This window comes from Propithecus coquereli, unplaced genomic scaffold, assembly GCF_000956105.1.
Source record: "Propithecus coquereli isolate 6110/MARCELLA unplaced genomic scaffold, Pcoq_1.0 Scaffold29, whole genome shotgun sequence".
Lineage (NCBI taxonomy): Eukaryota > Metazoa > Chordata > Mammalia > Primates > Indriidae > Propithecus > Propithecus coquereli.
Genome location: NW_012148507.1, coordinates 4,846,547 through 4,852,419, shown reverse-complemented (window position 1 = coordinate 4,852,419; position 5,873 = coordinate 4,846,547).

The window sequence follows — 5,873 nt, the reverse complement described above, 5'->3', positions numbered from 1 at the left end:
AAAAAAATTAAGCAACCACGTTAAAAAGTGGGCAAAGGACATGAACAGAAACTTTTCAAAAGAAGACAGACTAATGGCCAAGAAACATGAAAAAATGTTCAACATCTCTAATCATCAGGGAAATGCAAATCAAAACCCCAAGGAGATATCACTTAACTCTAGTGACAATGGCTTTTATCAATAAGTTCCTAAACAACAAATGTTGGTGTGGATGTGGAGATAGAGGAACACTCATACACCACTGGTGGGAATGCAAACTAGTACAACCTCTGTGGAAAGTAATATGTTTATGTTTCCTATCTCCTTCCACTGGCTAGAATATAACCTCCTTGAGATCATAGATCTTTAATTTGTTCATTAATACATCTCAAATACTTAGTACTCCCTCAATAAATATCATTGAATATATGCAGTTGTTAGTAGTATGTATTCTGCAGTCAAATTACATAGGTTCAAATTCCACCATTGGTGAGTGATGCTGTAGAAGCTACTTGGAATTTTGTGATCTCATGTTACCTCTCTGGGGAAAAAAAAGAGTTAATAATGTTATCTACCTCATAGAGTCATTGTAAGGATTAACTGAGGTAACATGCAAATTTCTTAGATTTATACTGAACTTACAGCAAGCTCTCTAAAACTTTCAGTTATTATTTATTCTCTGCAACAATCTAATGAGAAAAGCACTATTGTTATCCATGTTTTCCAAGTAAGATAAATTGAAACTTAGAGAGCTCAACAATTTGATAAAGAGACACACAGTAAGTCGCAGAGCTGGGATACAAATTCAGTTCCATTTGGCAACATATTTAATGTTCAATCTCTCCTCATAGTCTATGATGCTTTGCAAAATGGAATAATACTTTCCTATTATGTCTCCTAACTGTGGGTATATAAGAAACCATTGATTTTTATGTATTTATCTTGTATAGCCTATCACACGAGTTTTGTCCTTCTAATGTTTATTTCAAATCTTGTTTCAAATACTTATTTTAAATCTTATTTCACATCTTATTATATTGATGAGAAATTTCAGAAAATATTTAACAGTAGAGATAGCAGAGCATCCCTAGTTAATTCAAGTAGTTTATGCTATTTATGGGAAAGCTTGTATTGGTTATTATTTCTTGTCATGTTCACTGTGGACTTAAAATGCATGTTCTTTATATTGCTTAAGAGGTATCCTCTTATTCTTGAGTTTTGTATATTTTGTTAAGAAGGTTAGAATTTATCGACTACCCCCACATATTATTTTAAGTAACCCTGGGAGAATAAATAAGATAGTAGTTGTAAATACGTGTTGAATCTTAAAGAAAAGTAAATTATGAATTGTAGGTACCATCAAACAGTATTCATTTGAGGTATGTCTGTTGCTCTAATGTCTGGGGTACTTTGCTGGAAACTTCATTCTAAACATATGTGAGGAACTTTGTTGCTTTGCTCAATCCTGTCTCCACGTAAAACCAAACCTTCAGGCACCTGTTGGAAAGGGCTGTTGCTCCCATGGCTCATAGGATCACACTTTGTTCTATCTTCCACTCTCTACTTCAAACCCTTTCTTTCTGCCTCAACATCTCTCTTTCCCCTTCTGGGAAGACTGGCTATTGTTTCCAAGTGTCTGCTGCCCTACTTGGTAAGGAGATGGTATCACCCCACCCAGTGATATCAGGTGTGGTGACGGTGATTTGCACTGGCCAATAAAGTGTGTGCAGAATGACACATGCCGTGTCCGAGCAGAAAATTTAAAAGTCACAGAATTGTTTCATCATCACTCTTCCCCCTCCATTATGAGAGCAGCATGGACCATATAAGACCTTATCTTTCAACTCCAGTCTCAATATAAAGGCAAACGGCAGAGCTACATCCTGGTAGATGATATTTTCCTTGGGGTGGGGTTAAGTGTATTATAGGAGTGGAAGAACAGGAAGCAAATACTTGTGACTGAGAGAGAAGTATTTTTTTTTCTCCAGTACTGTCTTCTGCACCCTGTGGGAGAATTATACAACCCCAATCCATCACAACATGACTCACTTTGTCGATAAAATGTCAGCAAAAGGGAGTGCCACATCTGAGAAAAGCTTTATTGTCTCTCTGCCACAACCAGAACAGATAGGCCCAAATAGGGGATGTTTCTTCAGCCTTGTTTCTAGAATGAAGACATATAACAGCAGAAATGCAGCCAAAACACAATGCATAATGCATGCATGAAGTAAACCTCTGTTGTTCTAAGCCACTGATATTTTGGGGTTGTTTATTAGCATTGCAAAAGCTGACTGTTATACCTTCTTTTCCTTCAAACCCAATGTCTTGTTCTCCATCTCCTATGGTGACCAAATTTTTAGAGAGCCAACCTGGGACATAGCCATAGCAAACAAGCAAATAAACAAATAACATTATATGTGATTAATAATTATACACATATATGTTATGACCTTACAAAAACATAGAATTTAGATATCAATGTAAAATTTATGTTATTCTTTATTATCTACTTTTCTGTTACATAAATGCTTTTATTTAAGCAAAAAAAGAATAGTTAACAGTGACAATTAATAGTAATTAATAGTAGCACTAATTTATGTGTGTGAAAAATATAGCAATAGTCAATAATGTTTCTTTTTGTCCTGTGGCATAGTGGTTTATTTTTAACTTTTAAAAAAGTTCTTACTTGGATATATGAATTTGTAGGCTACATTATTTTATTTCCTAACATATATAAATATGTGATTTTAAAAGTAGAACATAACTAATAGGATTAATTAAAAGATGTTACCAATATTTGATTTTAAAACTACGTATTTCTTTCTGTGCCATAAATATTTATATTTTTCCTGTTTCTTTTTGTAATAATTCTTCTTCGAATTTCCTGTAGCTTTGAGAACGTCCTCCTATTTTTAGGTAGTGGTAAAATTTCATATAGTCAAGTGCACAATTCACTTTGACTTGCAGATCTGTTTTCAGTAAGACTATGTTACACTCATTTCTAGAGTCAGTTCAATATGGTAGCATCAAGCTGAATATCTTTTCAACAAAAATATCTGAATACATAATATTTGAGATTTTGCTTGCTGGCAACAGCAGATATTAAACTTATGGAAATTCCCTTACACCTCCCCAAAACTGTGAATTACTTTATTGATAGTTTTTTTTTAGGTAGATCAGGTGTTTGTTAATCAAGTCCTTTGCATCTTTAAATTTATTATAGAGGGTATCTGTGTATGAAATGGCATCATTTTTACACATAGTAGATGTCATTATACGTTAAAGTTTTCTTTATCAGAGAACATGGTTTTAAAGCACAGAGGTAATTTGAACTTATGAAATCAAATTCAATTACAAATAAATTAGATTTTTAGTAAAGAAATTGAGAAAAGCCTATTTAATTTGGTTTCCCTTATCTGGTGACATTTTTTAAGCTCTCAGGCAATCTTTTATTCCAGAATAAGTTTCTGTCTCAACCTACACAAAACGTTGAACAACTCAAAGGAAATTAGTTCATCTTTTTTTCTAGGCTCTTCATGGCCACTTCAAGGATTACCAAATAATTTTGGAAAAACAGCATAAACATTTCTGTTCCAATGTAATTCTTTGCTCCACTCTCCTCCTCAATATATTCCCAAATTAGAGAAGGACATTTTTCTTGCCCCAAACTTTAAACATATGATTTTAGGGAGGGCCAACAGTTTAACAACTTTTCTATGACCTGCAATAATGACAGCCATCTTGTAGGTGTATGTCTACATGGCTAAATCCTTCCATTTCTATAAAGCAAAATATCATTAAGTGCTTCTACACATTTTGAAGAAAATGAAAAGTGACCAAAAACTTTGGTATGAAATCACTATATTGCAGGTAAACAAATCACACCCCCTTGAAATGATATTGTGTACAAAGCTCATGAGATGTTTAGCAGTTAAGACATTTTTCTGTCTTGGACAAGAAATGATAGACTGAATGAAATTAGCCAGAATTTACATTTGCACTGTCTTCTAAATATGCAGATAGATGAACAAAGTCTAGTTTTTATATTGGATAAGATATTGACAATCTTTCGTTTTCTGTAGCTTTATTAAAATCTTCATAGAAATCAAGAAATGGGTGAGAAATTCCATTTTTCAGACCAGATTACTCAAAAACTAGGGAGAACATTTTTCGTTGTTGTAATTCAGTTTCTCACTTGATATACTGTAGAAAGCACAGTTGTTGGTAACATCTGACAGAATCTGCTCTATGCCATGAGGGACTAACACATACATTACCAAAATTTCCACTTTTGTTTGTCCATATTTTAGTTGCAATAACTGAATCAGAATCTGTCACTTTACCCACTCTCGTGGAGCAATAAGGAGAATTATGGGATCATTTGTGTACATTCTTGTGGTATGTCCAAGCTAATTTGATGCCTGTTATTTTCAAATGAGCACTGGTGATATTTGAGGAAAAGAAAAAAATATATTGATTTAGAAGCACTTGCCTATTTTATACCTAATCTGTTGTGAAGTTTAGTTTCCATATATACTTTCATATGACTTTCCATCATGCCTAGTCCCAAATTCTTTTTGGCATGTTGGGCAGGATGCTCTGTTTTGGTGTTTTTCCTTCCTAATCGTCTTACCTCTCATAAAATTAACACAGCTAGTCTTTGTTTTTGGCAATGTCTGCCTCATGCTAGCATTGGTATTGTAATGATTCTCATTTTCGTTACCTGAATTCTTAGGAAAAAAATGGTCATAGTATTTACAATGTTAAAAATTAAACTTGCATCACCCTCATAAAAAGCAAAATAGTCTATTCACAGGCAACATTGACGATGTACTATTAATGCTCATGATTACAATACATTTAAGCTAACATCCAGAATTTACAAAGAACACAAACAAATCAGCAAGAAAAGAACAAACAAACCTATTAAAAAGTGGGCAAAAGGCATGAACAGAAGCTTTTCAAAAGAAGATAGACAAAATGCCAATAAAGATATCAAAAAATGTTCAACATCACTAATTATCAGGAAAATGCAAATTAAAACCACAGTGAGATAACAACTTACCCTTGTCAGAATGGCCACTATTAAGAAGTCAAGAAACAACAGATGCTGAAATGGATGCACAGAGAAAGGAACTCTTATACACTGTTAGTGGGACTACAAATTAGTACAACCTCTATGGAAAAAAGTAGGCATCTACCCAAAAGAACAAAAAACATTCTATAAAAAAGACACCTGCACTTGAACGTTTATAGCAGTACAATTCACAATTGCAAAGAAGTGGAAACAACCAAGTGCCCATCAATACATGAGTGGATTAATAAAATGTGGTATATGTATACCATGGAGTTCTACTCAGCCACAAAAGACAATGGTGATCTAGCATCTCTTGTATTATCCTCGATAGAGCTGAAACCCATTCTATTAAGTGAAGTATCACAAGAATGGAAAAACAAGCACCACGTGTACTCACCATACTATTGGTATTAACTAACCAACACTTAAGTGCACATATAGTAATAACATTCATCGAGTGTCGGGCAGATTGGAGGGGGGAGGAGGAGATGGGTATACACACACTTAATGGGTGTGGTGTGCACCTTCTGGGGGATGGAAACGCTTGAAGCTCTGACTCGGGTGTGGCAAAGGCAATGTGCGTAACCTAAACATTTGTACTCCCATAATATGCTGAAATAATAATATTTTTAAAAAAGTAGGGAGATTCCTTAAAGAAATAAATGTAGATCTAACATTTGATCCAGCACTCTCACTACTGGGGATCTGCTCAAAGAAAAAGAAGTCATTTTATCAAAAACACACCTGCACCTGAATGTTTATCAAAGCACAATTCACAATTGCAAGTCATGGAATCAACCTAAGTGCCCATCAATTC